The sequence below is a fragment of the Notothenia rossii genome (genome assembly GCF_949606895.1).
Source record: "Notothenia rossii genome assembly, chromosome: 9".
Lineage (NCBI taxonomy): Eukaryota > Metazoa > Chordata > Actinopteri > Perciformes > Nototheniidae > Notothenia > Notothenia rossii.
The window spans coordinates 54,693,850-54,704,403 of NC_136907.1; the positions used below are offsets into that span (position 1 = coordinate 54,693,850).

Below are 10,554 nucleotides of genomic sequence, written 5' to 3' on the forward strand. Positions count from 1 at the left end.
CGAAGCCAGCCGCGGTTGGAGGTGGGCTGCCACCAGCAGCTCCATGGGCGGCATGCGGAGCAGGCCGAGCTTCTCCATGTCCTCAAAGTCCAAAGAGGAGGCACCCTGGATTGGGGCCTTGTTGCCGAAAGGGCGGTCTCTCCACGAGACCGACACCTCATCCAGCATCTCTGGAAAGACTGTGAGAAGCTGCCTCTTCATCCTCGCTGCTTGGGGCAAGTTCTTCCCCTCATAACGAGATCTGGAGGTCCCCTTGGCCACTTCAGGCCAGGGGATGTCCAGGCTGGATGCAGTGCGTTGGCACATGGCCTGCAAGTCCATACTGAGGCAGGGCGAAGCTGGTGTGCTTTCGCCCGGGGGAGCGGACATCGCCTCCGGCTTGGCAGCCTGGGCAGATGAAACGAAGATGTTATCTTCGTGCTAATCTGAATCGGATAAGAGGAACTCAGAGGCATCCTCTTCATCCTCCTCCATATAATCCAGCTCTAGGACATCCCCCGCGGGTGGAACCACGGTGAGGTCCAGTCGGGAACCCCAGCTTGACACAGCGCGGGGCTCCGCTCTCGCGGCTCTCGCGGCTCTCGCCGCAACCGGGCCCCAGCTTGACACGGCACGGGGCTCCGACACAGCGTTGGGCTCAACCTCCGCTGCGGTCGTAACCATGTCTCGATTGCCGGCCGGCGAATCAACAGACATGAAGAGGTCCTGTCCCGACAGGCTAGCTTGGTGCGCTAGCCGTCGGCGGAGGCTCTTGGTGGTGAAGCGGGCACAATGTCCGCATGAACCAGGGACATCGATAGCCTCCTGGGCGTGTTCCAGCCCAAGGCAGGATGAGCAGACCTGGTGTGAGTCCGTGCTTGAAATCCTAAACCTGCAGCCACAGAGCCGAGTCCCCGAGCCTCCGTCTCCTCCGGTGTGAGGGAGAGAAGGGTCCATCCTCGTTAGCCGGGGTGTCGGCGTGGAGGGACAAACTAGTAACAGGTATGTTACCGTTTGAAAGAAAAAATCAAAACCTTATCGTTATTCCGAAAGGAAAAAACGGCGGGCAGATTTTTTCATATTAACTGGTGTGTTAATATATTTTATCTCCGTCTCCTCTGGTGTGAGGGAGAGAAGAATCCGTCCTCGCTCGCCGGGGTGTCGGCGTGGAGGGATAAACTAGTAACAGGTATGTTACCGTTAGAAGAAAAATCAAAACCTTACCTTTATTCCCAAAGAAAAAACGGCGTGGCAGATTATTATTATAATATTAACTGGTGTGTTAATATTCAATTCAATCTTCTTGCAAAGCAAGAGTAGCCGGCAAGCGCCCGTCGACCGAAAGTTAGCTTGTGGTTCAGTCTGTGGACAGTTAAGCTAGCCCGGCTACTGATATTTCGAGATGTGCTCCGAAGCGAGAAGAGGTGTTTGAATGACGCTGCGACGTAGCGCAAGGGTGGGTGGATTCCTTGACGTAGACGTCAAGATCACCATCCAATCAGGATTGGCGTAATGAGATTGATGCTTCTTTTTGCATACGCGTCGAGGCGCATCCCATAGTGAGACATCGAACGGAGTGTTATGAATGAGAACTAAAAACGTGACATAACATAAGAATCGTGACAATAGAACTTAAATACAGACATCTATTAAAGCAGAAATATTCTATATTTCCCTTTTTGCCTTGGGAATACTAAACGTATCCTTGTCTATAATTTTACTCCATCGATAAGGTTATCTGAATATTTCCTTCCATCTGTTTTAGTTTTATTTATGACCGCTAAGCTGTTGTACATTCACCCTCCCAGCAGAAATCCACACCATCAGGCCACACTTTGGGTACTGTTACACTAATGACAACACAGCGTGAAAGTAGTAGCTACCTGTGAGGGCTATCAAATAGTTGACTATATTCTCAACTTTTATTTTATCTTCTGTCTTTTCTGTAAACAATGGCCACCTCCTAACTCTCTCTGATAAACCATAATTTTTGTGACAAACACATTTTTGGTTTTGTAAAGATCATCTCAGTTGAGTCCGGAAGAACCAGAATACTTCCGTGGCATTCAGCAGCAGCAACACACATTTTAATTAATATCTTTATAACTATGAAGGATGAAGGTTTCTTTCCAAAATAATAAGAGAAGGTGATTAAACAAGAAAGTTATACTGGATTAAATAGTCAATAAAGGTATTCATGCACCAGGTTCTTAGAAGGCTAAATTATTATGTGCACACATCCAGTAGTGGATGGGGAGAGTTTAAGAGACAGTTGAGCACACTCCATTTAATTCAACAGCATGGTTTTGAAAGCGTTGTGATTCATTTGAACGGAACTCATGGGTTTTGCAGAACTGCTCATTGGAATAACCACATCCATCAAACTGGGCTATTTCAACACCCGCACTTTAAAAGTCTGCATTCACCTCTTCATTTAAGTATGTAGATATCTGTATGAGTAGCAACAAAGTGCATTTGAACGGGGAAATAATAGATTGATATATTCATATGCACAATAGCTACAGAAACAATTTGGAAATATAAATCTTCAATCTATAAAAAAAGACATAAAATAGTGAAATAGACAAAGAGTCACAGGAATGGAACAATATGTACAAAGGAAATAGAAAAATATTTTAAAAAATGATATACTGTAATAGTATATAATATGTGGATATGAGGACTGTTACAGTATATAGGCTCGTGTTCCTTCACTTTAAACATACATTTTAATTCAGTTATTCAACATGTCTCCGGTCCCTTACTAACTGCTTTTCTCACACAAGCACAATTACAATACCTTATGTTAGAGCTCAAACACACATATATATATATATATATATATATATATATTACATTTTCTAATATAATTGTTAATTATTTGTTCATGAAATTACTTGATTGAGCACAACATTTTGCAGTACCCCCTGCTAAATCTGAATCAGGTTTATTGCCAAGTAGTTTACACATACAAGACATTTTCTACAGTGTATATGGTGCATATATAAACACAATAAGAGGAATTGAGTTGCGCAAGAATGAACAAATATACCCTAACTATTTTTTAGCATCATTAAAAATATAAAAAACAATGTTTGCAAGCAATATAAATATACAAAAAAGTAACTATAATAAGACAATTACTATTTACTCTGAGAATAATAATATGTGCATTTTATCAGAATTTAAAGAGGAAATATTATACTCATTTTCAGGCTCATACTTGGATTTTGTGCCTCTATTGTGACCTTTATTTTCTCATACTGCCTGTGCTGCAGCACCTCTTTTCACCCTCTGTCTCAAACCAGAGCACAGTCTGCTCTGATTGGTTAGCTGGCTGGCTCTGTTGTGATTGGCCAACCAGAGATGTCCGGACTCCAAACAAACAAAGGAGTCCAATGGAGGCGTTTCAGGAAGAGAAACGCCCTAAGGTGCTAGAGGTTGGTATTACTGCCTTAAATTGAAATTGAAATGTAGCTTATGACTACATTACTTATGGGTGACCATTAATGTTAATTGAAAGCTGCAACAAACATATTTCTAGCAGAAAAATGAACCAGCCTTGAAAAAAGGTTTAAAGTAGTCTTATCATCCTTTCATGTGAACTTTGTTTCAAGATCTTTTTCTGAAACATGTTTCTCATAGTTGGACAAATGGGTAAGCATGGTACTAGATCAAAGATGGACATATATCAATTCCTAAGTATTGAAAAGCAGTATACCTGCAGATCTTAACAATCAGTGATCTTCAGGCGAGCTGCCCAGTCAGCCGTACCTGCAGTTCCCTATTTATTTACTCATCCATTACTTTGCCCATCTGTTCCTTCTCTGGGGCACGGGGCTGGAGACCATCCCAGCATGCACTGCATGTGAAGCACGATCAGTTATCCTAAACACGATCCAAGAGAAAATTGAGAAGAGTAGTTTTGTGTATCTGATCTCATTCCTTGTAACAAACACAACCTTTATTGCATCAGGCACAAACATGATGCCGTTTTGCTCAATTTGAGAAGCATAATTAATGCAGTTTGATTCTCTGTGGATCTGGATATACATAGAAATAGACTAGCACAGCAGTGAGAACTTAATTTGGTGTAAATGCCAAAAAGCGTAGACGGAACAGCATCACTGAGTCTCCTGGCGCCAAACAAACTCTGAGATGTTAACAATTCCGATTATACAGCGGAAAGATTTTATAGCATTCTCAATAATAAGCCGTTTAAAATGGAAATAGTCTACTAAAGTACCCAAGAGCATTTAAGGACAGAATCGAACTAAAGTATACATTTCCTTTTTTCTTTCATCCTGTCATTTGCTTTACTTTTTTTTAAATATTAAAAATAGTAGGGAGTCTGAAGCAGACATTAATTATTACATGACATTTCAGTGATTAAAAAGTGATTTCTAAAGTGATTAATTCACTTAACATAAATAAATGAATGATCAAATTAAATATATTAAAAAATACCTCGAACTATGTGATTATAATTAAGTGTGATAAAAAACAAATCAATATTTCCATTTCATTATTCTGCCTGACTAAATTTTTATATAGTGGTTTGAGTGGTTTGTCCTCAAGGTGGCAGAAAAACTCCAAAAGAAGCATAGAGACAGTCAGAAAACACTAACACAGCCTACTAACATACCACACAGATCTACACACACAGTAGTGTCACAGAGTCATGTTTAAGTGATTTTCTAAGTGGGGTGGGGGTGGGTAATCTCATTGTGTTGTGGTTGACAAATCACTACAGAGCCGACCTGCTAACCAATCAGAGCAGTTTGGCGTCTGGTTTCAGACATAGGGTTAAAAGAGGCACAATTTAAAAATAAAGCACTTTTTGAAAATGAAAGCATGTAAACATATCACTGTAGATGCACTACATTCAAATATGAATCTGAAAATGAGTCCTTTTTATACATGTTTACCCTCAGAGCCTGAAAATGGCTCGTTATTAAATTTGCATGTCTTTCATTTGCAGGTAGTGTACTGTGGATGATTATGCGCTATTTTGCTGAAACAGATGCCTGCTGCTGCTATAAACAGATGTTGATTAGAGCAGTAGGCAGTCGCTGTTCACAAAATGAATTTAAGGGGAAATAAAGCAGACTGATTAACTTTGATGCATCCAATGTGTGAAAATGCATTGTGAATATCAATGGAAGTGTTCACTGACCACTGTTAATTGATGCTCCATGCACGTAAAGCACAACTTGTCATCCTCACAGGCACAGTGCTGCAGACACCCCAGCAGGTGGAGAGGTATATGAGTTCTGTTATTTTTTCGGTGACGTTACACCCCACCTCTCTCAGTCCCAGTAGGCATTATATATTTTTGTTTTATTTGTTGCCATGAGTGCAAACTTTGCAAATGGTTTCCTTAAAGGTCCCATGACATGCTTTTCCGGTTATTACCCATCCCCTTGTGTGTTATGTATCCTAGCTTTTTATGCATGTAAACTAGGGATGTGCATCTCCATCACTGAGGCCGATGCGATGCGCATCTCGATACGTTGCCACGTTCACCCCTGTTGCGATACAGTTCGATACGATTTGATTCAACATTATGCGATTCGGGGCGATATGATGCGATTCAACACGGTGCAAAAATAATGATACTTCAATATGGTACAACAGAGGATTTTTGTTTTATTCCTTATATGCAGCAAATCATACATTAACAAAAAAGTGCTTTACATATTTGGTACTGCACATCCCATCATGCCGTTTATTTTTTTACCTTTAAAAGCTCTCCAGAGTACAGTACAATTGTATAACACCTCACAGTTAAACAATGTAAGGATGCATTGCTCATGATTAACAATGTGCAAATAACAGCTACCATAGAGCAATGCCCATACAGCTGCCAGCCAGATGTGCTTAACACTCATTCATAGGTTAACTCACCAGTGAGCAGAAAGCAGTGGGTTCTATATGAACAATAAAGAATTAAAAAAAAACTTTCACAAACAGGTATTTCATAACTGCTTACATTAAGGAAGACATTTAAATTATTATTGGCCGTCACAGGCTGCTGTAAACTAAACACCACTCTCTCTGACAGAACACCTCACTGAGTGATTTAACTCATATGTCTAACTTTCAGGTTTCTCTTTTCAGCCGCAGACCCCATGTCGCCTCTTTATGTGCGTCGCTAAGTTCCTCGAACTACTTGTGTACTTTAAAGCGGCTCGGCATCGTTAACAATTTGCGAGCGATTTTTCAAGTTGACCGTCTGTAATATATAGTGCCGCGCACATATACCATCAGGACGTTACTGATGGGGTGCAGCTGCGGAGTGATACTGTGTGTATGCAAGTCCGCATCTAGGACGGATCTATGTATCATGGCTGTAGACCTGTTAAGTAATAAAGATACCTCATACAAAGGTCTACGGATACCTTAGTACTCTCCATGACCTGCGATCAACTATATAGCATAAAGGACTATTACACCGTCTTTCTTGAACAATCCGAAGTGTTGCCAAACGTTTGATTTGTAGGTATTTTTCGGTGCGCTGTGTTTCTCTTTCTCCTCAACTTCCGTGTGTGTTGATAACTGAGACTCTCAGCCTCCGTAGTGGCGAAGCAAATATCAAAGATCGTCTCTGCTGAGCGTTGACAAGATGAGGGGATTTTATATGAATGAATCGGTTTTTTACCGACGCAAAGACGCTACGCAATCGATGCATCGCGAGTTCAACCCGGTTCAACCCAAACTGTAGCCGATGTGCACTCTTTCAACCGGTGCACTCGCATCTTGAACGTTTATGCCGGTGCACCGATGCGAATCGGTGAATCTTAACATTTCTAATGTAAACGGTCTGCAAAGTCATGAACCCTCAAAGTACACACCCAGCGAGTAAAACTCTAACACAGAAAAGACCTGTCTATGCTGCCCCAGAACGCCTCGTTGGAGAGGCGTTCGTTCTTCCTGAGTATAGTGATGTAATGATACCCAGACCAAACCGCGGAGCTCCACACACACACACACACACACACACACACACACACACACACACACACACACACACACACACACACACACACACACACACACACACACACACACACACACACACACACACACACACACACACACACACACACACACACACACACACACACACACACACACACACACACACACACACACACACACACACACACACACACACACACACACACACACACACACACACACACACACACACACACACACACACACACACACACACACACACACACACACACACCCTTATCTTTTCTCAGCCATGGCTCCGCGGACTCATCAGAACAGAAGACCGGAAGCTTTGTGGTTCTTAAAAACATGTTCTTACTCAATATCAAGCCACTATTATTGTTTTTATTTTAACCCTTTGGAGTCGACCGTCACGCCGGCGTGATCAGATCACATGACCTGTTCAAGCCGGTGCCGCATAAAAACAACAGTCCGGACAGCATTGCCGTGTGTTTCTGTCGAAAGTACTGGCTTGAAACAATATCCCAGTCTTTGTTTCATGCAAAAAGACCCAGTAAACACGGAGATACGATGATATAAAGTTAATACATTTCAAAAGTATGAAAAATGGAAGCACATATTTGAATATCTTCGCCGTATTTGATCATTCTACGAAACGGAAAATACTGGAAACTGTAGATCCTGCTCAACAGGATGTATATGTGTATTTCTGTCGAAAGTACTGGCTTGAAACTATATGCCAGTCTTTGTTTCATGCTAAAAGACCCAATTAACACGGAGATACAATGATATAAAGTTAATGCAAATATATTTCAAAAGTATGAATAATGGAAGCACACATTTTAATGTCTTCGCCGTATTTTATCATTTTACGAAACGGAAAATACTGGAAACTGTAGATTCTGCTCAACAGGATGTATTTACCAGGGAGGGGGTGAGGTAATCAGGTACACGGAGTGATACGAAGCAAGACGTAAAGAGACGAAGAGGGACGGCGGGAACCAAAGAGAGGCGGCGGGAAATGGAGAGAGACGAAGATATACGAAGACAGGCGGCGGGAGACGAAGAGAGACGGCGGGAGACTGCGATTGAAGTAAAGTGACAGACACACATTGAGAATTTAGATAGTTAGATAGATTTAGTTTTGAAGATTCAACTATGATGAAGAGAACTCTGAACGTGAGTCAAGCTATAAGCTTGTTTTTTGACATGGAGGAGGAGGAGCCTGTGATGTTGCCTTCTGTGTCGTTGACAGAAACTGCTCTGAAGCGTGGCATAGATAAAGACAGAAAAATTAGATTTTTGTACATAATGTGTATATATATGTTTGTATTATATTTATAATAACACTTTTGCCTTATCAGAATGAAATCCCATGTACATTATTTAAGCTTTTAAATGTTTTGTTGTGCCTACTGTGTCACTGTTGACAGAACTTGAGAAATGAGGAAAAAAAGCTTATGGATACACCTGATACTTGTTCATAACATTTGTATATAGCGGCGAAGTCACGCCCACTTACTTCCGCATCATGGGACCTTATTCCGAAAAAATAATACATTGAAGTCAATGGAGAGAGAAAACTTATCTTTTGATCCCGTTTGAATTGTGCCATGAATTACACATATGTTGTTTGTCAATCTTAAAAAATAATTTCTATGTCAAAAAATTCAAAGTTTGTCTTAAAACTGTTGAAATATAAGAATCTATGAAAAATACGCAACTAGAAAGACTACAAATCCCAGAATCGCGTAAGTGCTGTCATAACTGATGTATTCCCTCCAGATAGCTAAAAATACATTTACTTACTGTATTTACTTACTTTAACAAGATGCCTGTGTGCTTTGAACCAGGTTGTTATCATACCAGTAATAGTACCTCTTGCTCGTTCTCGAAGAGCAACTAAAACAAAACACGAGAGTGTACCTTGTTAGCTAATATTAGCTAGCTGACATTAACGTTACACATTACACTCGTGTTACTCACCGAAACCTTGTAAAGCCGGTCCCGCATGCTGGCTCTTATGGAACCAACTAACTCCCCTTTTTCGTATGTACAGCTCTCAACATGCCCAGACTTGTAGTGATTTTCACCTCTTTTAATACTTTTCGCCTCATTCTGAAAGAAAGGTGAAATGTACCAACGTGACACAATACGCGTCACCATCACAAAGATGGCTGTCACGTTCAGCAAATTTCACCTGTTTCTTTCAGAATGAGGCGAAAAAGTATAAAACGAGGTGAAAATCACTACAAGTCTGGGCATGTTGAGAGCTGTAAATACACGAAAGGGAGCGGTTCTGTAAGAGCCAGCATGCGGGACCGGCTTTACAAGGTTTCAGTGAGTAATATGAGTGCAATGTTTAAGGTTAATGTCAGCTAGCTAACATTAGCTAACAAGGTACACTAACGTGTTTTGTTTTAGCAACTAGTTTTCTCCGTAAGAACTTCGTGGTGTCTGTGTATGCTGTGGATAATATTAGTGTTCACAAGAACAAGATACAAGATCCCGTGTTTTGTTTTAGTTGCTCTTCAGATTGAAGCGGCCAGTTTTATATCGACTATATGTGTGATCTCCTTTTTACATCTCGTTGTGTCATTTGAGTTTATTTGTGTGTAGATTCAAGGATTTTGGTTATCTTGTCCAGGGATGCAAACTTCTCACCTTTCGGCGAAATTCTCCGTTTTGAATCCAAAATAGGTCGTTTGTGTGATTCATGTAGATCTGCAATAAAAATATTTTGGGCTATGGGAGGGGGTCTGGGACCCGGATTAATGTGCGGCCGCGAGCTTTTTTTATATATTATAATGAAGCGCGAGCTGTGTGCTCGAGTCTTCCTGCCTGTCGGCTCTGCTCATGATGTATAATAAGCCTCTGCTGCTCGGCGATGATGGTCTAGCTTCAGCAGCTACATTACCTACGGTGCGTTCGTCAATATTACAGTAGGGCCTGGCTCATTTCGTGGCATCTGCAGGCAGTGGCAAGTACTTCCGGCATCTGCCACAGAGGCCGCTACTCCGTGGTATCTGTGGCAAGTATATGCCACAGATGTGGTATCTGTGGCAAGTATATGCCACAGCCACAACTTGCCGTGGCAAGTAAATGCCACAACCATGCCAGTATATGCCACAACTTATATATGCCACAACTTGCCGTGACAAGTATATGCCACAACTTGCCGTGGCAAGTAAATGCCACAAGTTAAGAGTTAAGAGAAGGTTTACCGTAGCTGCCACCCGCCTTCCGTAGCAAATGCTGATATTTAAACCCGTATTTATCGCGTAAAATGTCGCTGTTTTGGCATGACTTTATCGGACTGATCTGTACACAAGACTGATGATCTGTTACTGATGGTCCGATCATATTTTTTAAAAAGATTAAACATATGTTCAGATTTTACTTGGAGAACGTGGTTTGTTAAAATAAATAAACGTGCTATTTTTATGATAATACTCAAGATATATTATTAGTAAGTTGACATAAAGATCTAACATTGTTGACCAGAGGTGGGAAATAGGCTAACTTGTATACTCAAGTACTGTACTTGTGATTTAGAAATAGCCTAGTTGTACTTTAGTTGAGTATGTAAATGGT

General features: G+C 41.2%; 1 protein-coding gene across 2 annotated transcripts in view; it reads right to left on the minus strand.

Annotated features, from left to right (window-relative positions):
- The window catches only part of carmil3 (capping protein regulator and myosin 1 linker 3), a 147,982-nt gene extending 139,021 nt beyond the window's left edge, over positions 1 to 8,961 (minus strand). The window contains exons 1-2 of one of the 2 annotated variants that reach the window (XM_079651797.1): positions 8,947 to 8,961; positions 3,754 to 3,867 (exon numbers count right to left, since the gene is read on the minus strand). The gene's annotated coding sequence lies outside the window, so the exon portion shown is untranslated. Of the gene's footprint in view, positions 1 to 3,700; positions 3,868 to 8,946 lie in introns of those variants that run through there. The other variant, XM_079651796.1, reaches the window with a different exon arrangement.
- Between the last annotated feature and the right edge of the window lie 1,593 nt (positions 8,962 to 10,554).